The 23,844-nt window shown below is 43.9% G+C and overlaps 2 long non-coding RNA genes across 2 annotated transcripts; both read left to right on the top strand.

Moving 5' to 3' along the window:
- The first annotated feature begins 6,329 nt into the window (after positions 1-6,329).
- LOC129339398 (uncharacterized) lies at positions 6,330-9,012 on the top strand. The gene is made up of 2 exons (XR_008597990.1): positions 6,330-6,363; positions 8,521-9,012. It is a non-coding gene; the product is annotated as an uncharacterized LOC129339398 (long non-coding RNA).
- Positions 9,013-21,558: 12,546 nt separating this feature from the next.
- LOC129341849 (uncharacterized) lies at positions 21,559-23,588 on the top strand. Its single transcript, XR_008598175.1, has 2 exons — positions 21,559-21,613; positions 23,097-23,588. It is a non-coding gene; the product is annotated as an uncharacterized LOC129341849 (long non-coding RNA).
- The last annotated feature ends 256 nt before the right edge of the window (positions 23,589-23,844 follow it).

The following is a 23,844-nucleotide window of genomic DNA, read 5'->3' as shown; positions in this document are numbered from 1 at the left end:
CATGTTTTGTGGAAATGTCTGTCTCTATTAAGCCTCACAAAAATTCATACTCTACAAACTCACTATCACATATACACACATACATGCACAACTATGCCTAAAAAAACCTGTGATCCACCTTTTCAAGTGGTTGCATAGAATGCATGGCTGCCTTTCGGGGGATAGGATCCCAAGTCCTACCTTTACTTTCTGTCTGGGATTATTAAATCAGAGGAATGCGGGGAGACATATGTAGAGGGAAATCTAGAAAATGGTATGCTCTGTTTTCAGCCCTTGTGATGGTCGGAATGGAATAGACTGGAGTGCAGTGGATGAGGAATTTGACATCTGAGCGACAGAGACTGGATGCATTGCAATTGCATTCTGAGATCCTAAAATGTATCAATAAAAATGATTTGGTTGAAAAGATTGGCCAAGTGTGTAACACAGAAATTACAGCATTCATGAATCTGAGTGGGAGTGTTGACCAGTTTGGAAAATCATAAATTACATATACCTGTTCCTAACATTGGTCAAAAAGCTCCACTTTACTAACTCAAATATGATTAGAGACACAGAATCATTCAGCGGAGTAATCCCATCTCCTGATTGATTCACTGGAGATCTCTTTTCATGGGAAAGGTAGTTGGGAAGAAGAATTTTTCAGTTTCAAGGTGTGCTCTCCCCACCATCCATACCTATACACTTTTTTGATGCACACAGTAGCCCTGTGTGTTGTAAATCTCTTTTTGAACTTTATCACTTCACACTGCAGGTATGGGCAAAAAATAATAGAGAATTCCAACCAAAATATTCTATCTGCATAGAACGCTAAGATGAGAGGAACAAGTTCCAGCTAATTTCCAACCATTTCCTCCCCTGCTGTCAGAAGTAGAGATGGGCACAAACAGCAATACGAACAACAAATAGCCAAGAATAGCCAAATCTGCCATTCACAAACAAGCTGTTCATGAGGCGCCATTCTGAGTAAACAGGTGGTTGTTGCAAGCCTCGTTCATTGCTGTTCATTAAGCGTGACAGTCTGGCACCTGCAATCAATTCCCTTGGCAACGTAGGCAGGGATTGTCTGAACTCTGTCTGAACTCTTGCTGTTGCCCTGGGAACCCCAATCTAAGCCCAATTTAGCTTGATAGGCAGGTCTTCCTTTCAAGTGTGGAGCTCCACATTTGTTACAACAAGGGAGCAAAGAGCAGGGGGGAGGGGGGCTTCCAGCTCTGAATTTGCAAACAATGGATAGACAATGGTTGTTGTGGTTTTTCCCGGCTGTATTGCCGTGGTCTTGGCATTGTAGATGCCAAGACCACGGCAATACAGCCTGGAAAACCCACAACAACCATCATTCTCCGGCCGTGAAAGCCTTCGACAATACAATGGATAGACAGTTGCCGATGGCATTTTGATAGAGAGAGTGCATTGGAGCTTGAATTTTCTTTCTTTTTTTTTAAAGAATTTTTATTGGATGGGTTTACAAACATAAACATAAAAATCATTATCATTTTCCACCCCATTACATTTTCCCCATCCTTCCCCCCCTCTTTTCTAATGACTCCCAACAGTTTTCCATACCCAACTTAATCTAAAGAATATATCATATAGATTCTTAAAGTCTATAATAATATATATAATATATATCTATATAATACATACTAATCTAATCTATTTCCTTGTATTAACTATCCTAATATAATACTTGTCTAAATTAAGAGTATAAAATTATATAAGTATATAGTAAGTACATATACTAACTAAAAGAAATATATATATATGTGTGTGTGTGTGTGTGTGTGTAATATACTATTCCTTAAGTACCTATTATTTATATTGTAAATCTATTACTTCTATTACATCACTAAAATATCATATATACTCCCTATTACCTATACAACCTTATTATTCGATCTTATACTTTCCATATGAATATACTATCTTACTCTTAACTTTATAATATTATAATACTATAACTCTATACTAATCCAGTAAAATATAATAATGTACCCCCTTTTAACCTTAAGTAAGTTTCTATCTCCCCTTTAACAACTATCCAAAGACCACAACTTCCCCCCTGGAGTACTTTTCTTGGTATTTCTTTCATAATTCGAACCCGTGTCCCAGCTATTTCCAGTGGAGTTTCGAAATGTCTTCTAATAATTTCCTCCTTCATTCTCCTTGTAGTCAATTGGACAATAATATCTCTTGGTAAATTCTTTTGTTCTGCATACTTTGAGTTGACTCTGTACACAATGTCCAGGTGTGTCATCATTTCCTGCTCTGTTTGTCCCCAAAATTTTGCCAATATTTCAGCTACTTGTTTCAGAGCAGATCCACCCATTTTTTCCGGCACAACCCTCATACGAATTTGTCTACCCATTACTTTACATTCCATCATCACAATTCTTTCACCCATACCCATAGTCTCTGTCTATATAGTCTCTGTTTTTTTCTCCCCATCCTGCACCATCTGTTACGTTTCTTGCACTTTTTGTTGGGTATTCTGTAAATCTGTTTTTATTGCCTCCATCTCTTTTTTAACCTCCGTTATTTCCGACTTAATCACTTCTTTAATTTCCGTCATTAAATTTTGCTGTAGTTGTTGTACCATTTCCCGAATCTCTTTATTTCCCTCTGTTATTTTTTTATCCAAATTTCTCCATAGCAACCTGCCAATCCTTTTCTTTTTTGGAAGCCATCGGACTTGCTTTGGGCCCCCACGAATCTGCTCTCTTTCTTAACTCCGTCTTCTTTTTAATTCAAGTCTCTATTCTTATATATCAAAGTTTTAAGCGTCTGCCCTCTGTTAAAATGGCGGTTAAGGTTTCCCTTACCCTTAAAATGTCGGGCGATGTTTCTCTATGATATAAAATGTCGGGCGATCTTTCTCTATGGTAATGATGTCACTGTAGTAATCTTCCCTTACTTTCAATGGTGGACACTTTACTTCCGCTTCCTCTCCCTTACTTTCAATGGTGGGCGCTTCACCCCCTGTTCCAGCGTTGTTTTCCTTCCGGCTCTTCCGACTCTGCCTCTGTCTCCTCTCCGTCTATTATCCTTCACTTCCTACCTCGCGGTGCTTCTTCCGATTCCCACAATCCACCCTCCGCGTCGCTCTCTCCCCAACCACAGGTATGCAAAACAATATTCTTTCTTTGCTCTTTTTAGCTTTTTCTCACTCTCAAGTCTCAAATTAAACAGCTCAGTTCTTTGGTATGCCTTTTCGGCTTAATATCTCAGTCTTTCATTCTTTTAGAAAATCGGTCTTTGCTCAGTAAAACAGTCCGTTGGGGGAGATAGTAATCTTTACTCAACACAAACTTCTTGGGTTGTACTCACTGCTTCAAACGTCCAATTCTGTCAAATTCTGTACCCGAGGCTTGGGGAACAACGAGCCTATGTCAATTTAATGACTCCAGAAGCTGCTGCAGAGATTTTAGCTGCCCTTCTCCAAGGAGGATCTCAAGGCTTGGGAGGAAAGCCCTTTATACAGAGCCTCCCACCTGCCAAGACCCTTCACTCTTAGGGCTTCAAGCGTTCCAGCCTGATTTCTAGCTGAAATCAGGAGGCTGTGGGTGATCTAGGCACCCCACCAGCCAAAAAACAGCACCTCGGATGATCTGGAGCTCCAGATCACATCGGTCTCGCCATTTCCCCAAACTGGAAGTCACTGGAGCTTCAATTTTCTTTGTATGTGGTGGGATAGGGATCTACCCCTTCAAGTTCCAGGGCTGCTGCAAGGCTCTGGGCCAAGCTATTATTTATTATTGGTACCTTTCCTGGTGCCTGCTCAGGTCAGGTTTCTGGGAGAGATGCAGTAGGGATCTTGACTTGCATGATGGCTGGAGGAGAGCCTGCTGGCCCCCACAAACAGCCAACCACGAACATGTTCATGAAGAGGGCCATGTTCCCAGTTGTTCATGAGTCCCTGTTCGTGGATGGCAACAAACAACGAACATCACGTTCTGGTTTTTTTTTTCTGTTCATGCCCATCTCTAGTCAAAAGTGATATTATCTGGACAGTCCGTCCACTTTCAGGAGGACTAGATAGACATCCCAAATCAATGCCACCTTTGAGTATTAACATTAGCTTAGATGAAAACATACACAACATTCGTGCCTATGTACAATGGCTACTAGCTACTAGCCTGCCCTGCCCTGGTGGCTATAAACATAAATTGAATTAGCAGATCTTTTTCAAGGTGGCCAGTTTTATAGATCAGTAACTCTCTAAACTACTAAATCAGCCCAAGAAACTGTGATAGGAGTCAAACATTTCAACTGTAACACTTCAACTGTAACCTCCAGTGTGTCAAGACGGCTTCGAAGACAAGAAATTGCTTAAAGGTATGTGTTTTTCAGGAACTGTAATCACCTCAATATCAAAGTCTATTTTTTTTTTAAAAAAAAAATTATGAGGTTTCAAAATGTGTTGCACGTGTTCCTCTTTGATGTTGCCATTACATAAACAAGTCAGCTGGATTAGGTTTACTACATATACTGTATCCCTGCACAATTATCCATGGAATGTTAATTCAAATAACAGATGGTGTAAATTCAACGGGTGAAGCTTTCCTCCACCTGAAGATAAGGGCGTTTTTCTCCCCGCCAGCGATCCTACGCTCAAATGATCTTGAGGAATGACTAAAAGAATAATAAATTAATTTCTAAAGGAAAATATGCTACAGAGAGAAATTTAGTAACCACAAGAGGTGAAGTGCTTCCAGCATGCAACCGGACGGGTTTATTGCCAGCATTATTCTCAATTCCCGTTTCATTTAATCACTTGTTCACCAGCCATATTAAATCATCCAAAGCATCGGTCACACACAAAGTGACAACTTCCCACCCGTCTGAGCAGCTCTTCAGCTCTTGTGGCTGTCCGCTTCTCCAGTGTAACGAGGAAGGTCACCTGCAATATATGTTGTTATGCAATTGAGCAAGAGAAGGAACAGCGAACAAAAGACATTCAGCACTCCTCTCTGAGGAATATCGGCAAAGGATCTGATGTGGAATTCTGCATGGACTAACTGTTTTTGTAGTTTGTAATATGGCTATATAGTGGCTGGTAATTGTTTACATTGTGGTTAACTGACTGCTATTGCATGTATTTAGCATTATGCACATAGCACTTTATATAATATTAAATGCTTTTAATGTAATTTAGTCACTGCTTATATATACCCCAGTAGACCCTGGTATTTTTTGTGTTGTGAGTTCTACTTTCCGGTGGTGCTCTCCTCTTTTTTTCGATTTCCAAGGTAAATGCAGGAGTTCAGACAGAGTTCGGACAATCCATTCCTAACTTGCCAAGAGAATTGATTGCAGGTGCCAGACTGTCTGGCTTGACGAACAGCAACGAACGAGGCTTGCAATGATCACATGTTCATTTAGAATAGGGCCTCATGAACAGTTTGTTCGCGAACAGCTGATTGGGCTGTTCATGGCTTTTTAAAGTTCATATTGCTGTTCGTGCCCATCTCTAGATGTCACTACAACCAGATGTGACTTCATACAATGTCCTCCCCCCATCTGGGCTGAGAGTGGAGCAAAGTGGCCGGCTGATAACCCTCAGTGCATATGACTGGGCAACTCTTGGCTTGAATACATCCACGTAGACATATTCTATGATATCAAGAGCTTCCTGCTGGCCCACAAGAAGTTCCTCATGCTTTCCCTCTCCTGCAGAATCTCTTTCATTTGACCCCCTTCTTCCAGTGCTTTTTCTATATTTTTATTCCTCACAAACCGCTTTAATTTATTTTCCTTCTTATGCCGTTACATTTCATGCTGCCAACGGGCGCTTAAACCAGGAAAGAACTCTGATATTAAATCTTGAAGCCGTAGGCTATGTTCAATCTAGATTGCATATCATGGGCAATAAAGGAACAAGAAAGGTTTACATCACAAAGGTCATGAGAAATATGATTTCCATGGAGCTCACATTATATGTCATCTGTTTATAAGAGGAAGGATGTTCACATGGAAGAACAATCCCCTCCAATTAGTGACTCATTCTATCAATTCAAATGAGATGCCAAAAATATTGGGAAAGACTCTGTAACACCTACATATTTGAAACAAGTGATAGTTATCAGGTGACAGAAGGCCGATACATGTACCAGCTTCAGATCCATACACAGACTGAAGGACAGGCCACTAAAGATACTCATCACATGCTTGTATGAGTCAAAACAATGAGTGCAAAATGGGGACAGAGTTAAGCACGAGCTGCGGCTCCTTTGAGAAATGGCAGTTTCGCCACGTGCCTCGTTTATGAAATGGAACATTGACAGATAGTATAAATGGATCTTCTTTCTAGACGCTTCTCATTCACTCGACTTCGATTGCTTTGACATCTTGGTGATCAGCAGGGTGAGTACAAAGACCTCTCTTCTCTTTGCTATTCTTGGCTTTATCTGTTGAACAGTCCTGTGAAATCTCATTCTGCAGTGCTAGCAGGGGCACTTGGGTAGAAACTGTAAAAGAGATGGGTCATTTTTGGTCTCTCTAACAGTCAATAGGAAACAAATTTTGAATATTTATTTCTGTGAGTGGGTAGGCTAGCTATAATGATCATGGGGCCTCTTTGTTACTATGTTTATACAGTTATACAGTTTATACAATTATACAGTTATGTCTCTTTAACTAGGTGGAACCTTTGGCTTTATGCACACAAAACATACTTTCTACCAATAGGGTACAGTTCCTCCATGAGAACATAGGATTTGAATATGTTAAATTAGTAGTTCATCAGGTCAATGTTGTCAGATGAGATTTTTCTTGGCTCTCCTAAAGGGTTTTTCCAACCCTTGTACCTAAGATAAGGATTCTTGGCTGAGGCTACTTGCAATATGTATGTTTTGCTGTCCAATGGAAAAAGTATGATGGAATCTTGATCACTGTCCGTGCATGGCTCGGAAACAATATTGGAGGGAAAATGGCCTTGTACATCATTTCTTGGAAACTGATCAGGCCAAATAGAAGCCATATCCTGCCTAAAACTAAGGTTACAGTACTTAACTTAGGAATCACACCCTCTATGAATTAACTTGGACTACTGATTTTATTGCTTCTTTGAGAGCCAGTTTGGTGTAGTGGTTAAAAGCGCCAGGATTTGTAACTGGAGAACTGAGTTGATTTCCCACTCCTCCACTTGAAGCCCTCTGGGTGACCTTGGGCTAGTCACAGTTCTCTGGAGCTCTCTCAGCTTCACCCACCTCACCGAGTGATTTTCATGAGGATAATAATAATAATACAGTTTGTAAACCACTCAGTGTGTGACAGTAAGTTGTCCTGAAGAGCAGTGTATAAATTAAATGTTGTTGTTGTTGTTTATTAATTATTTGCATTTTTCTCTTTGCATTTTCTCTCTATGCTCATAATGACGAGTAGTTTAAAGGACAATTGAGGTTTTTTCCAAAAGATCACATACTTAGGGCAACATTGATGGAAATATTTGGCATGTAGTTAATTCCAAACAGTCTTAAAGAATCAAAGTTGGCTTGGAAGTATTTTTTTCTTTCCTAATCCCTTTATTTGAGGGCAAAAGGATTCCCTCGATCTTTTCTCAGGCAAGAAAACATCCCATCATTGCTCTGAGCTGATTTTAAATCCATCTGATTTCTCTCCACTTTGATTGGATGAAAGGATAAACTTCGTACAAACAAAAACACAGACTAGGTTATACATAATGGGCAGAAAATAACAAACAAAAGCACAGACAAATGGGCAGAAAATAACATGGGCAGAAAATAACATGGGCAGAAAACAAGTGTGCTATCCTGGAAAGAGTTACTAAAGTCCTTTGAAGGGTGTAACTCTGTCTAGGATTCTATTGTAAGTTTCTGTTGAGACTAATTTTTTAAAAAAACATCTAACACAAGGACTGTTTTTTCTGGCTGAAGATGCTCCTGTGTTTTACAGACAGGATGTGACATTCATCCACTGACAATCCAGATGATTGGCTATTTAGCGTATATTTTATGTCTCAAGGTGAATTTGAGAGAAAGTGCTTGCCACGCAAGCTGGCAGAAAGATAGGCCCTCTCTTCCCACTAACAACATTTGATTTATAACATTCGATTTATATACCACCCGTCAGAACAACTTAACACCCACTCAGAGAAGTTTACAAAGTGTGTTATTATCCTCACAACAATCACCCCAAAAGGTGGGTGGGACTGAGAGATCTCAGAGAGAGCTGTGACTGACCCAAGGTCACCCAGCTGGCTTCAAGCAGAGGAGTGGAGAATCAAACCCCGTTCTCCAGGTTAGAGTCCTGCTGCTCTTAACCACTACACCAAACAGGCTCAACAAAGATGAATATTTCTGAATCAGTCCTTGCTTTTTGATCTTGACTTGCTTTGTGTGTCTAAGAAAGAGAGTGACATCTAAGAAGCACCTTTAAAAAGGGTGAACAAGAATTGTTGGAAGGGGCCTTAATAGCAAAGCAAAGGAATGTTTCAATATAGAGCCCTGTTGCAAAATGTCAATTCTAGCTCTCTCTCTGCCTCTCTCTTGTGTCCTCTAGGGTTACTCCAGCTAGAGAAAAAATGAGCCAACAACAACAGAGAGGAGCAAGCTGTTGCGGTGGCAGTCGCGGCGGATGCTGCGGTGGAGGATCTTCTGAAGCAGTCCAGCCCAGCGGAGGATGTTGTGGAGGCAGCAGTAGTGGTAGAAGTGGTGGCTGCTGTGGTGGCAGCCGTAGTGGTGGTGGCTGCTGCGGTGGCAGAAGCAGTGGCAGCAGCAGTGGATGCTGTGGTGGCAGAAGGAGCAGTGGTGGCTGCTGCAGTGGAGGATTTTCTCAAGAGATACAGCAGAAGATCTTCCCCCAGAACCTGAAATAGATGCCTTCAAGGACTAGAGATTTAATGGCACTCACCCAAAGCAAATCCTTACTCATCCCCAAATCATCTTTGCTAAAAATAATCTCCGTAATTTTGGACCTTCTGTTCATTAAAATGTAGCCTTTTACTCTCCTGATATGCATCCCTTATGAAAGGATTAAAATTGGGCAAATGATTATGTTTTGTGGAAGTTACTATCTCTATTAAGCATTGCAAAGATCCATACTCTACACACTCACTCTCACATATACACACACAAACGCACAAGTATGCCTACAAAATCTGTGATCCACCTTTTCAAGTGGTTGCATAGAATGCATGGCTGCCTTTCGGGGGATAGGATCCCAAGTCCTACCTTTGCTTTCTTTCTGGGATTATTAAATCAGAGGAATGTGGGGAGACATATGTAGAGGGAAATCTAGAAAATGGTATGTTCTGTTTTCAGCACTTGTAGTGATGGTCGGAATGGAATAGACTGGAGTGCAGTGGATGAGGAATTTGACATCTGAGCGACAGAGACTGGATCCTTTGCAATCGCATTCTGAGATCCTAAAATGCATCAATAAAAATGATTTGGTTGAAAAGATTGGCCAAGTGTGTAACACAGAAATTACACCATTCATGAATCTGAGTGAGAGTGTTGACCAGTTTGGAAAATCATAAATTACATATGCCTGTTCCTAACATTGGTCAAAAAGCTCCACTTCACTAACTCAAATATGATTAGAGACACAGAATCATTCAGCGGAGTAATCCCATCTCCTGATTGATTCACTGGAGATCTCTTTTCATGGGAAAGGTAGTTGGGAAGAAGAATTTTTCAGTTTCAAGGTGTGCTCTCCCCACCATCCATACCTATACACTTTTTTGATGCACACAGTAGCCTTGTGTGTTGTAAATCTCTTTTTGAACTTTATCACTTCACATTGCAGGTATGGGCAAAAAATAATAGAGAATTCCAACCAAAATATTCTATCTGCATAGAACGCTAAGATGAGAGGAACAAGTTCCAGCTAATTTCCAACAATTTCCTCCCCTGCTGTCAGAAGTAGAGATGGGCACAAACAGCAATACAAACAACAAATAGCCAAGAATAGCCCAATCTGCTGTTCACGAACAAGCTGTTCATGAGGCGCCATTCTGAGTAAACAGGTGGTTGTTGCAACCTTTGTTCATTGCTGTTTGTCAAGCGTGACAGTCTGGCACCTGCAATCAATTCCCTTGGCAACGTAGGCAGGGATTGTCTGAACTCTGTCTGAACTCTTGCTGTTGCCATGGGAACCCCAATCAAAGCCCAATTTAGCTTGATAGGCAGGTCTTCCTTTCAAGTGTGGAGCTCCACATTTGTTACAACAAGGGAGCAAAGAGCAGGGGGGAGGGTGGCTTCCAGCTCTGAATTTACAAACAATGGATAGACAGTTGCTGATGGCATTTTGATAGAGAGAGTATATTGGAGCTTGAATTTTCTTTGTATGTGGTGGGAAAGGGATCTACCCCTTCAAGTTCCAGGGCTGCTGCCAGGCTCTGGGCCAAGCTATTATTTATTATTGGTACCTTTCCTGGTGCCTGCTCTGTTCAGGTTTCTGGGAGTGGAGCAGTAGGGATCTTTACTTGCATGATGGCTGGAGGAGAGCCTGCTGGCCCCCACAAACAGCCAATCATGAACATGTTCGTGAACAGGGCCATGTTCATGGTTGTTCATGAGTCCCTGTTCGTGGATGGCAACGAACAACGAACATCACGCTCAGGGTTTTTTTTTCCCTTCATGCCCATCTCTAGTCAAAAGTGATACTATCTGGACAGTCCGACCATTTTCAGGAGGACTAGATAGACATCCCAAATCAATGCCACCTTTGAGTATTAACATTTTCTTAGATGAAAACATACACAACATTTGTGCCTATGTACTATGGCTACTAGTTACTAGCCTGCCCTGCCCTGCTGGCTATAAACATAAATTGAATTAGCAGATCTTTTAAAGGTGGCCAGTTTTATAGATCAGTAACTCTCTAAACTACTAAATCAGCCCAAGAAACTGTGATAGGAATCAAACACTTCAACTGTAAACTCCAGTGTGGCAAGATAGCTTCAAAGACAAGAAATTGCTTAAAGGTGTGTCTTTTTCAGCAACTGTAATCACCTCAATATCAAGGTCTATTTTTTTTAAAAAAAATAATAATTATGGGGTTTCAAAATGTGTTGCCCGTGTGCCTCTTTGATGTTGCCATTACATAAACAACTCAGTTGGATTAGGTTTGCTACATATACTGTATCCCTGCACAATTATCCATGGAATGTTAATCCAAATAACAGATTGTGTAAATTCAACGGGTGAAGCTTTCCTCCACCTGAAGATAAGGGCTTTTTTTTCCCCCAGCGATCCTACACTCAAATCATCTCGAGGAAAGACTAAAAGAGTAATAAATTAATTTCTAAAGGAAAATATGCTACAGAGAGAAATTTAGCAACTGACAAGGAGAAGATAGCAAGCAAACTGTTACATGAACTGAGATAATTTAAAAATGCTTTCATAAGGGCTTTGATGCCAGGCCGGGCTCTGATGAATACTCTTGCAAAGGCCAAAACACTTCTGGAAAGGGCCCTGACCCCTCTCCCTACCTTTTATTGACAGAAACCAAGGCTTAAGCTGGCAATGATGTTGTGATTATCAAGCACTGGCATTCATTGCTTAAAGCTAGAGGCACTACTGCTATTATTTTGAATTTTTTTGCAACCCTGGGTTTTTTTCTCAGGGGTGTAGAAAGGTTGAACTTGTCTGTTTGTGGCTCCAGTCTCCAGGTTTATGTAACTATAGATCTGGCCATGTTGATAATTAGATGCATCTTACTATATAATTGAGTAAGCATATTTCAGACAATTCAATTTATACCCTGGTGCACCACAAGAGAGTGCTGCCATGGAGGGAAGCCTAGGCAAGGCATCATGTCCCTCCAGAAAATGTGACATGGTTGGAAGCTTAGACTGGGAGCAAGATGGGAGCAGGTGGCAATGCCCACCTCCTGCCTTCATCCAGCTGGGATTAGCAGTAAGGCAGATGGCATTGCCCACCACCCAACTTAACCCAGCTGATATAAGGAGTGAAGCAGGTGACAATGCCCATCCCATGCCTTCACCCAGCCAGTATTAGGAGCAGAACAACAAGACCAGGGAACCACAACTATATAAAAATTTTTGTTAATCAATTTTTGAAGTGCAAAAGTGGAAAAAGTGCCAATGTGAAAAATTACAATACAATTACACAAGACAAAATTACAGAGTCTGTAACTCTGTAATTTTGTATTGTGTAATTTTGTCTTGTGTAATTGTATTGTAATTATTCACATTGGCACTTTTGCACTTTTGCACTTCAAAAATTGATTAACAAAAATTTATATATAGTTGTGGTTCCCTGGTCTTGTTTTTCTCCTCTGATTTCATATCAGGGTTGCCCGTTGTTCTCCTCCAGTATTAGGAGCAGAGCAGGTGACAAAGCCCACCCTCCGCCTTAACCCAGTTGGTATTAGGAGCGAAGCAGGTGGCAACACCCTCTCCATGCCTTAACCCAGCTGGTATTTGGAGCAGAGCAAGTAGTAATGCCTAGCCTGCACCTTAACCCAGCTGGTATCAACAGCAGAGCAGGTTGGCAATTCCCTCCCCCACCCCCTGCATTAACCCAGGTGGTATTAGGAGTGGAGAAGGTGGCAATGCCCGCTCCCTGTCGTAATCCAGATGGTTGTCATGGCCCAGTCTGGGCTCAGTGAGAGCGAGGCCTCCTCCTCAGGAGGAGAGGGGCTTTGTGTAGCCAGCCAGGACTCCTCGGGAGAAGAGGAGCTCCATGCAGCCAGCCCTGACTCAGCAGAGGCTGGTAATCAGGAGCCACAGCTGCTGGCTAATCGGAGCCTACAGCCAGCAGCTGAAGCAGAGCCATTAGTACTCTCCAGCCCCAGCACCACAGGGGAAGCTCAGCTAGGGATTTCCACAGGGGAAGCTCAGTCAGGGACTGCCAGAACCACAGGGGAAGCTCAGCCAGGGACTTCCACAGGGGAAGCTCAGTCAGGGACTGCCAGAACCACAGGGGAAGCCCAGCCAGGGGCTTCCACCCCCCCAGGTTCGCCCACATGTAAAGAACTCCGCAGACAAAGGCTGAGGCTGGAACTGCAGGAGAGACAGCGCAGTGCTCGTCTCCTGAGCCGACGCCAGCTGCTGGAGAGCGACAATGAGTAGCATCAGGATGGAGCCCCAGCAGCTGGCTGAAAACCACGCCAGGCTATAAAAGCCAGTCAGGAGGGACAGCCAGGCATGGAAGCAACGTGTCTACTGCCTGCAATCACTCCATGTTCTGTGGACCTTGCCCGTGCATGCTTTTGGACCTGATACTATCGGTAACTGACCTTGGACTGTGCCTGACCTTTGTCTTGGACTCTGGACTCACTTCTGGCATTAGCTCATGCTCTGACCACTGCTTTGACTTGGCAATGCCCACCTGCTTCAGCCAGCTGGGATCAGGAGAGGAGCAGGTGGCAATGCCTATTCTCTGCCTTAAATCAGCTGGTATTAGGAGCGGAGCAGATAGCAATGCCCATCCACCTTAACCCAGCTGGTATAAGGAGCGAAGCAGGTTGCAATGCCCATCCCCCACCTTAACCCAGCTGATATTAGGGAGTAGGTGGCAATGCCCTCCACTTGCCTTAATTCAGCTGGTATTAGGAGTGGAGCAGTTGGCAATGCCCACTGCCCACCTTAATCCAGCTGGTGTCAGCAGCGGCACAGGTGGCTATCACAGGCTATGATATATACAATATATTCACAGTGTACAGTCAAATTACAAAAAGCAAGACAGATTAAATTCATGGTTTACACCAGCATGTATCATACTGCTAAAAATGTGAATCCATCAAGCCTCTCACTGTAGCAACATTTGTGAAACTCTTTGTGGAGTGCCCTTTGGGGCTACATACAGAACCGTATATTTAAATTCATTCTCTTTGTTTCAAGTTGGAAAAATAATCTACTAAAGGGGCATCCATAATTTGGTTTTTGATGCATAAAATATGTTCAGAGATACGTGTCTTAACCTGACGAATTGCATTCCCTATATACAGCATATTATATGGGCATATATTTAAATGCACATCACCTTCTGTTTGACTAGTGAAAAAAGATCTCAAAGCAATGGTATTCCTCCCCTGATTGACTGTAACCCGTGGTCCAGGGAGTACTAAATTACAGACTCTGCATCTTCCACAAGGAAAATGTCCTATGATGTCAATCTGCCTTGATCTTTGATCTGCCTTGGTTTTCCACACCAGCACTTCGAAGAGCTCTGTGTGGAGGAAGAGACATTGTTAGAGATTTTGTCATTTGAACAGTTGATTTAGAATGTTGTGATATTTTGTACTGAATATTGCATTCTTATATTGAATATTGTCATTCCATTGTATTTTGTACTTTGACTATCTATCACACTGAGTCACATTAAGTCATATTATAATTTATAGAAAATACAAACGTATTTCTATTTCTACTTTGGCTGTATTTACAGTTGCTTTAGTCCCTTAGATGTGGTTCTCCACTGTGTTTTTGGGCAGTTCTTAGGAGCAGAGCAGGTGGAAATCCCACCCCTGACCTTAACCCAGCTGGTATTCACAGTGGAACATTTGCCAATTCCTTATTCCCCCCTTCACCCAGCTGGGATCAGAAGTAGAGCAGGTGGCTTTGCCCACCAACTGCCCTAACCCAGCAGGCAGGCTTTGCCAACCCCCCACCACCACCTTTGGCTGTATTTCCAGTTGCTTTAGTCCCTTAGATGTGGTTCTCCACTGTGTTTTTGGGAAGTTCTTAGGAGCAGAGCAGGTGGCAATCCCACCCCCACCCCCACCTTAACCAAGCTGGGTTCAGGTGCAGAGCAGGTGACAATACCCACCCCCTTTACCCAGATGGGATCAGGAGCTGATCAGATGGCAATGCCCACCTTCCTTCACCTGACTGGGATCAGTATTGGAGCAGGTGGCAATGTCACCTTGTGCCTTCACCTGGCTGGGATCAGGCGCAGAACAGGAGACAATGCCCTTCTTCCGTTCACCCAACCAGAATAAGGAGCAGAGCAGGTGGAAATGCCCATCCTCTACATCCTACCGAGATAAGCCACTGAGCAGGCAGCAATGCCCACCCTGTCTTCACCCTTCTAGAGTCAGGAGCCAAGCATGCAGCAATGTCTGCCCCCCACCCTCAACCTGCCAGAATCAGGAGCAGAGGAAGTGGCTATTCCTGCACCCCCTTCACTCAGCTGGGATCAGAAGCAGAACATGAAGTAGAGCCTGCCACCCACCTTCAACCGTCAGGAACAGGTGAGGAGCAGGTGGTAATGCCTGTTCCTGCCTTCACCTAGTGGGGAGCAGTTAGCAATGCCCACCCCCCTTCACCCAGTTGGGATCATGCTCGGAGCAGGTGGCAATGCCTTCCCCCCTTTACCCAGCAGTAGTCAGGCACAGAACAGGAGGCAGTGCTCCCCCTTTACCCAGTATGTATGAGGCATGGAGCAGGTAGCAAATCCCATCACCCCTTCACATGGCTGATATCAAGCAGATCAAGCAGCATGGAACAGATGACAATGCCCACCTACTCCTTCACCAGCTGTAATCAGTGACGGAGGAGGAGTGAATGCCTGCCTGCCCACCCTCACCTTTCCAGAGCCTGTTGTATTTTCCCCCCACAACGGGCTTTGTTGCTAGTTGATTTATACCATAGAATCATAGAATCATATATTTGGAAGGGTCATGCAGACCATCTAGTCCAACCCCCTGCCCAGTGCAGGATCAGCCTAAAGCATCTCTGACAAATATCCATCCAACCTGTGAAGGGGAGCTCACCACCTCCCTAGGCAGCAGATTCCACTTTTGAACTACTCTGACCGCGAAAAAGGTCTTCCTAATATCCAGCCGGTACCTTTGTGCATGTAATTTAAGCCCATTGCTTCGGGTCCTACCCTCTTCTGCCAACTGGAACAGCTCCTTGCCCTCCTCCAAATGACAGCCTTTCAAATACTTCAAGAGAGCAATCATGCCCACCCTCAACCTCCTCTTCTCCAAACTAAACATTCCCAAGGCCCTCAGCCTTTCCTCGTAGGGCTCAGGCTCCAGACCCCTGATCATCCTCGTCGCTCTCCTCTGCACCCTCTCGATTTTGTCCACATCTTTTTTGAAGTGAGGCCTCCAGAACTGCACACAATACTCCAGGTGTGGCCTGACCAAGGTAGTATAGAGAGGGGCTATGACCTCCTGCGATTTCGCCGCTATGGCCCCTTTGATACAACCCAGGATTGAATTGGCCTTTTTTGCCATTGCATCACACTGACTGCTCATATTTAGTTTACAGTCTACTCTTACCCCAAGATCTATTTCACATATACTACTGCCCAGAAGTGTATCCCCCATCCAGTATTTGTGCTTCCCATTTTTGTGGCCCAGAGGTAATACTGTGCACTTGTTTTTGTTGAATTGCATCCTATTCACAGCTGCCCACTTCTCCACAGTATTCAGGTCTTGTTGAATTTTAATTCTATCTTCTTGGGTGTTTGCCACTCTTCTCAGTTTGGTATCATCAGCAAATTTAATGAGCAGCCCTTCCACTCCTTCATCCAGATCATTGATAAAAATATTGAAAAGTACCAGGCCCAAAACCAAGCCCTGGGGCACTCCACTGGACACCTCCCTCCAATCTGATAAAACACCGCTGACCACCACTCTTTGGGTGCGGTCCTTTAACCAGTTCCCTGTCCACCGAACTGTCGTATAGCCCAGTCCACAGTCTTCCAGTTTGCCCATCAGAATGTCATGGGGGACCTGATCAAAAGCTTTACTGAAATCCAGATAAATCACGTCAACAGAGTTCCCCCGATCCAGTAAGCTGGTCACTCGATCAAAGGAGGAAACCAAGTTGATCTTATGTTAGGAATCTGTTTGATCCTAGCTATTATTTAAGTTGCCACTCTTTAATTCCTCTAATCCATCCACCTTTTTAGGCAATAAAGTCAACCCTAGTTAACCACAAGGGTTCCTTTCTATTTCTTGGACAAATATCACTTCTTATTCTTGCCTAAAGAAGGGAGCTCTGACTTTCGAAAGCTTACATCCTGAAAATCTTGTTGGTCTCTAAGATGCCACTGGACTCAATTAGTGCTGTTTTACTGCAGACCAACACAGCTACTCACCAAAAACTACCACTCCGATCGTGTTCATGTATACAGAACAGGAAAATATCCTTAAATGCCTGGGTCTGGGACTTGCACGTGTCTCCTCTGTGGTTAGTCCAAGAGAAATCCTCCAGGAAGACAGAAAATATTTGTGTGTGTGTGTACTTCCAGCAGAGATGGAAGCATGAAGGTCCTCATCTGGAGGGATGTATCAGCAAGGAGGCTTGTGGACTGAGGAGCAAGAGGCATTGGGAAGAGAAGACGAGCAGAATTTGGGAGACTGGGAGATAAAGCAGGTCTAGGAGAGCCAGAGAAGGCATGCAATCTTTGGTCAGGTAGCAAGGTGAACAGGAACAGGAAATAGAATCACAGCATGTGTGAGAGGGGGTCAAAAGAGGGAAGAAGTCTTCCTTCGAGATCCAATGTTGTCTCCAAGATGCTGGGAGAAGGTTCAAGGGAAAAACTGGACTCAAAATGCTGGGGACACAGGAACACCAGTGATAGGAAACCAAAAGGTAGAGGATTTTTAAATTGAAATTTGAGAGGAGGTTCTAATAGGGCAGGGTATGACCTTCAGCTGATGAAAGACTTGCTGAGGATTTCAGACAAGTTTATATCCATCGGGATATTCTTAACTTGAATGGAATGCTAACACCAGGCATTCATTCTGGCCTGGGTGTGAGTGTTCCCTGAGTGTCATTGAATGAGTCCTTGGTTGGGATGTGTGACATCCTTCCTGTGGGAAATTGGCTATCCAATTATGAGTTGTGTTTGATTGAATGTAATCCTGGCAATGACTCTCTGGTGTGATACAGGAGGGTATCTCTCTCTACCCCTAGCTGCATAAAGCCCTAGGAATGGAAGGGGCTAAGGGGATTGTGGTTTTCAGTGTGTGTGTGTCTTGGGGTAGCACATCAATGATGAAATTGAGAATGTATGGATAAATTCATGTACCACAACATCAATCTAGGTTCCTGGTTCCCACCACCACACTTCTCTCCAGCAGAAGCAAAAATTGGTAGTCACATCACAAAGTCAGTTCTAGTTGTACCTAAAAGTGACATCATGATGCCCTAGGAATTTCCCCAAATTGTATGTTTTCTACCATTAAGACTGGGCAATTCGTAGAGCATTGTGATGTCACGAGACATGAGCATAAACAGAAAAAACAAACAAACATGGTGTTCGTTGTTTGTTGCCATCTACGAACCATGAACAATGACGAACACGACCTGTTCACAAACATGCTCGTTGTTCGTGGGGGCCAGCAGGCTCTCCTCCAGCCATTAAGATCCCTACCACACCACTTCCAGAAGCCCTACCTGAGCAGGCAGCAGGAAATGTACCAATCTTACTATATAATTGAGTGAGCATATTTCTGACAACTCACTTTATACCCTCGTACACCACCAGAGGGCACTGCCATGGAGGGAAGCCTAGGCAAGGCACCATGTCCCTCCAGAAAACATTCCATGGTGGGAAGCCCAGACCAGGAGCAGGATGGGAGCAGGTGGCAATGCCAACGTTCCACCTTCACCCAGCTGGTATTAGAAGCGAGGCAGGTATCAATGACCATCACCTAACTTAACCAAGCAGAAATTAGGAGTGGAGAAGGTGGCAATACCATCCTTACCGTAACACAGCTGATATTAGGAGCGGATCATGTGACAATACCATCCCTACCTTAACACAGCTGATATTAGTTGCAGATCAAGTGGCACCCACCCACCCCACCTCAACCAAGTTGGTATTAGGAGCAAAGCAGGTGGCAATGCCCTCTCCCCATCTTAACCCAGTTGGTATTAGGAGTGGAACAGATGGCAATGCCCACCCCCACACACACCTTAACCCAGATGGTATTAGGAGCGGAGCACGTAGCAATGCCCAACACCCGCCTTAACCCAGCTGGTATTAAGAGCAGAGCAGGTGACAATGCCACCCCGACCTTAACCCAGCTGGTATTAGTAGTGGAGCACTTCGCAATGCACACACCCCGTTTCACCCAGCTGGGATCAGAAGCAGAACAAGTGGCTTTGCCCACCCTTGCTTTAACTCAGCAGGTATTAGGAGCGGAGCAGGTGGCAATGCTCATTCCTTCACCCAGCTGGGATCAGGAGAGGAGCAGATGGCAATGCCCACCATCCTTCACCCGACTGGGATCAGGAATGGAGATGACAATGCCCTCCTCCTGACTTAACACAGCTGGTATTAGGAGCGGAGCAGGTGGCCATGCCCATCCCCCAACTTAACTCAGCTGGTATTAGGAGTGGAGCAGGTGGCATTGTCCTCCCCTGTCTTAACCCGGCTGGTATACATGGTGGAGAAGATGCCAATGCTCACCCCCCACCATCACCCATTTGGGATCAGGAGTGGAGCAGGTGGCAATGACCAACTTGTGCCTTCACCTGGCTGGGATCAGGTGCAGAGCAGAAGGCAATGCCCTTCTCCCCTTCACCCAGCTGGGAAAAGGTGTGGAGAAGGTGGCAATGCTCACCCTCTTCAATCTACTGGAGTAAGCCACTGAGCAGGTAGCAATGCCCTCCCTATCTTCACCCAGCTTTAGTCAGGAGCCAAGCATGCAACAATGCCTGCCCCCTCCCAACCTTCAGGAATCAGGAACAGAACAAGTGGCAATGCCAACAGCCCCTTCACGCAGCTAGGATCAGGAGCAGAGCACGTAGTAAAGCTCACCATCCACCTTCACTTGTCAGAATCATGTGCAGAGAAGGTGGCAATGCCTGTTTCTCCCTTCACCCAACAGGGGACAGGTGGCCCACCCCCCCTTCACCTAGTTGGGATCATGCTCGGAGCAGGCAACAATGACTTTCCACCTTCTCCCAGCCATAGGTGCAGAACAGGAGGCAATGCCCCCCCCCTTACTCAGCATGTATCAGGCATGGAACTTATAGCCCACTATCCCTTCAACTGCCCAAGATCAGGCAGATCAGGTGTGGAGCAAATGGCAATGCCCACCCCCTGTCCTTCACCGGCTGTAATCAGTGACAGAGGAGGAGTGAATGCCTGCCCGCCCGCCCTCCCCTTTCTAGTGCCCATTGTATTCCCCCCCTCCCACAATGGACTATGTTGCTAGTAATAATGGGCTAAGTCGCCCTGACCCCATCTGTGGGGAGGGTGGGGTATAAACTGAATAAAATAAATAAAATAAATAAATAATAGCTTGGCCCAGAGTCTGGCAGAAGTCCTGGAACTTGAAGAGGTAAATCCGTATTCCACCACACCACCACACACAAAAAATATTCAAGCTCCAATGCACTCTCCCTGTCTCTCTCTCAAAATGCCAACAGCAACTGTCTCTCCCTCCCTGTCTGCAAAAGCAGAGCTGGGAGCCCCCCTCCCACCTGCTCCTTGCTTCCTTGTAACAAATTTGGAGCTCCACACTTGAAAGGAAGACCTGCCTATCAAGCTAAATTGGGCTTAGATTGGGGGTTCCAGGGTACCAGCATGAGTTCAGACAGAGTTCAGACAATCCATGCCTAAGTTGCCAAGGGAATTGATTGCCGGTGCCAAACTGTCTGTCTTGACGAACAGCAATGAACAGCAACGAATGAGGCTTGCAACGACCACCTGTTCGTTTAGAATGGGGCCTCACAAACAGTTTGTTCGCGAACAGTTGATTGGACTTTGTGGCTTTTTTCGTTCATATTGCTGTTCGTGCCCATCTCTAGATGTCACAACAACCAGATGTGACTTCATACAATGTCACTCCTCTCCCCATCTGTGCTGACAGTGGAGAAAAGTGGCCGGCTGATAACCCTCAGTTCATATGACTGGGCAACTCTTGGCTTTAGTACATCCACGTAGACAGATTCTATGATATCAAGAGCTTCCTGCTGGCCCAGAAGAAGTTTCTCATGCTTTCCTTCTCATGCAGAATCTCTTTCATTTGACCCCCTTCTTCCAGTGCTTTTTCTATATTTTTATTCCTCACAAACCGCTTTAAACTCAAAACTATTTTCCTTCTTATGCCATTACATTTCATGCTGCTAACGGGTGCTTAAACCAGGAAAGAACTCTCATATTAAATCTTGAAGCCATGGACTATGTTCAATCTAGATTGCATATCATGGGCAAGAATGGAACTAGAAATGTTTATATCACAAAAATCATGAGAAATATGATTTCCATGGAGCTCACATTATATATCATCTGTTTATAAGAGGAAGGATGTTCACATGGAAGAACAATCCCCTCCAATAAGTGACTCATTCTATCAATTCAAATGAGATGCCAAAAATATTGGGAAAGACTCTGTAACACCCACATATTTGAAACAAGTGATAGTTATCAGGTGACAGAAGGCCGATACATGTACCAGCTTCAGATCCATACACAGACTGAAGGACAGGCCACTAAAGATACTCATCACATGCTTGTATGAGTCAAAACAATGAGTGCAAAATGGGGACAGAGTTAAGCACGAGCTGCGGCTCCTTTGAGAAATGGCAATTTCGCCACGTGCCTCGTTTATGAAATGGAACATTGACAGATAGTATAAATGGATCTTCTTTCTAGACACTTCTCATTCACTCGACTTTGATTGCTTTGACATCTTGGTGATCAGCAGGGTGAGTACAAAGACCTCTCTTCTCTTCGCCATTCTTGGCTCTGTTGAACAGTCCTTCTATGAAATCTCATTCTGCAGTGCTAGCAAAGGCACTTGGGTAGAAACTGTAAAAGAGATGGGTCATTTTTGGTCTCTCCAACAATCAACAGGAAACAAATTTTGAATATTTATTTGTGTGGGTGGGTAGGCTAGCTATAATTATTGTGCGACCTCTTTGCTAGTTGGCATATTTGGCATGTAGGTAATTCCAAACAGTCTTAAAGAATCAAAGTTGGCTTCAAAGCATTTTTTTCTTTCCTACTCTGTTTAGTTGAGGCCCAAATGCTTCCCTGGATCATTTCTCAGGGATGAAAATATCTATGTCTCTTTAACTAGAGATATCTAAGGTGGAACTTGGGACTTTATGCACACAAAACACACATTCCACCAATAGGGTAAAGACCCTCCATGACAACATAGGATTTGAATGAGTTAAATTAGTGGTCCATCAGCTCAATGTTGTCCTGCCTAAAACAAAGGTTACAGTACTTAACTTAGAAATCACACCCTCTAGGAATTAACTTGGACTGCTGATTTTATTGCTTCTTTGAGAGGCAGTTTGGTGTAGTGGTTAAGAGTGGCAAGACAACAATCTGGAGAACTGAGTTGATTCCCCACTTCTCCACTTGAAGCCAGCTGAATGACCTTGGGCTAGTCACAGTTCTCTGGAGCTCTCTCAGCCACACCTGCCTCTCTGAGTGATTGTCATGAGGATAATTATAATAATACAGTTTCTAAACCACTCTGACTGTGACAGTAAGTTGTCCTGAAGGGTGGTATATAAATCAAATCTTCTTCTTATTTTTGTTATTTTTGTTGTTTATTAATTATTTGCATTTTTCTCTTTGCATTTTCTCTCTATGCTCATAATGACCAGTAGTTTAATGGACAATTTCTCAAAAGATCACATACTTAGGGCAACATTGATGGAAATATTTGACATGCCCTCTCTTCCCACTAACAACATTTGATTCATAACATTAGATTTATATACCACCCGTCAGAACAACTTAACACCCACTCAGAGAAGTTTACCAAGTGTGTTATTATTATCCTCACAACAATCACCCTGTGAAGTGGGTGGAACTGAGAGAGCTTCGGAGAGAGCTTTAACTGATCGAAGGTCACCCAGCTGGCTTCAAGCAGAGGAGTGGGGAATCAAACCCGGTTCTCTAGATTAGAGTCCTACTGCTCTTAACCACTACACCAAACAGGCTGAACAAAGATGAATATTTCTGAATCGGTCCTTCCTTTTTGATCTTGACTTGCTTTGTGTCTCTAAGAAAGAAAGTGACATCTAAGAAGCTCCTTTAAAAAGGGTGAACAAGAATTGCCAGAAGGGGCCTTAATAGCAAAGCAAAATAGTGTTTCAATATAGAGCCATGATGCAAAATCTCAATTCTAGCTCTCTCTCTCTCTCTCTGCCTCTCTCTTGTGTCCTCTAGGGTTACTCCAGCTAGAGAAAAGATGAGCCAACAACAACAGAGAGGAGCAAGCTGTTGCAGTGGCAGTCGTGGCGGATGCTGCAGTGGAGGATCTTCTGAAGCAGTCCAGCCCAGCGGAGGATGCTGCGGAGGCAGCAGTAGCGGTAGAAGTGGTGGATGCTGTGGTGGCAGCCGTAGTGGTGGTGGCTGCTGTGGTGGCAGAAGCAGTGGCAGCAGCGGTGGATGCTGTGGTGGCAGAAGGAGCAGTGGTGGCTGCTGCAGTGGAGGATTTTCTCAAGAGATACAGCAAAAGATCTTCCCCCAGAACCTGAAATAGATGCCTTCAAGGACTGGAGATTCAATGGCACTCACCCAAAGCAAATCCTTACTCATCCCCAAATCATCTTTGCTAAAAATAATCTCTGTAATTTTAGACCTTCTGTTCATTAAAATGTAGCCTTTTACTCTCCTTATATGCATCCCTTATGAAAGTATTAAAATTGGGCAAATGATTATGTTTTGTGGAATTTTCTATCTCTATTAAGCATTGCAAAGAGCCATACTCTACACACTCACTCTCACATATACACACATACATGCACAACTATGCCTAAAAAAAATCTGTGATCCACCTTTTCAAGCGGTTGCATAGAATGCATGGCTGCCTTTCGGGGGATAGGATCCCAAGTCCTACCTTTCCTTTCTGTCTGGGATTATTAAATCAGAGGAATGCGGGGAGACATATGTAGAGGGAAATCTAGAAAATGGT

This window comes from Eublepharis macularius, chromosome 1, assembly GCF_028583425.1.
Source record: "Eublepharis macularius isolate TG4126 chromosome 1, MPM_Emac_v1.0, whole genome shotgun sequence".
Classification (NCBI taxonomy): Eukaryota; Metazoa; Chordata; class Lepidosauria; order Squamata; family Eublepharidae; genus Eublepharis; species Eublepharis macularius.
This window is presented reverse-complemented; position numbering and strand designations above follow the sequence as displayed.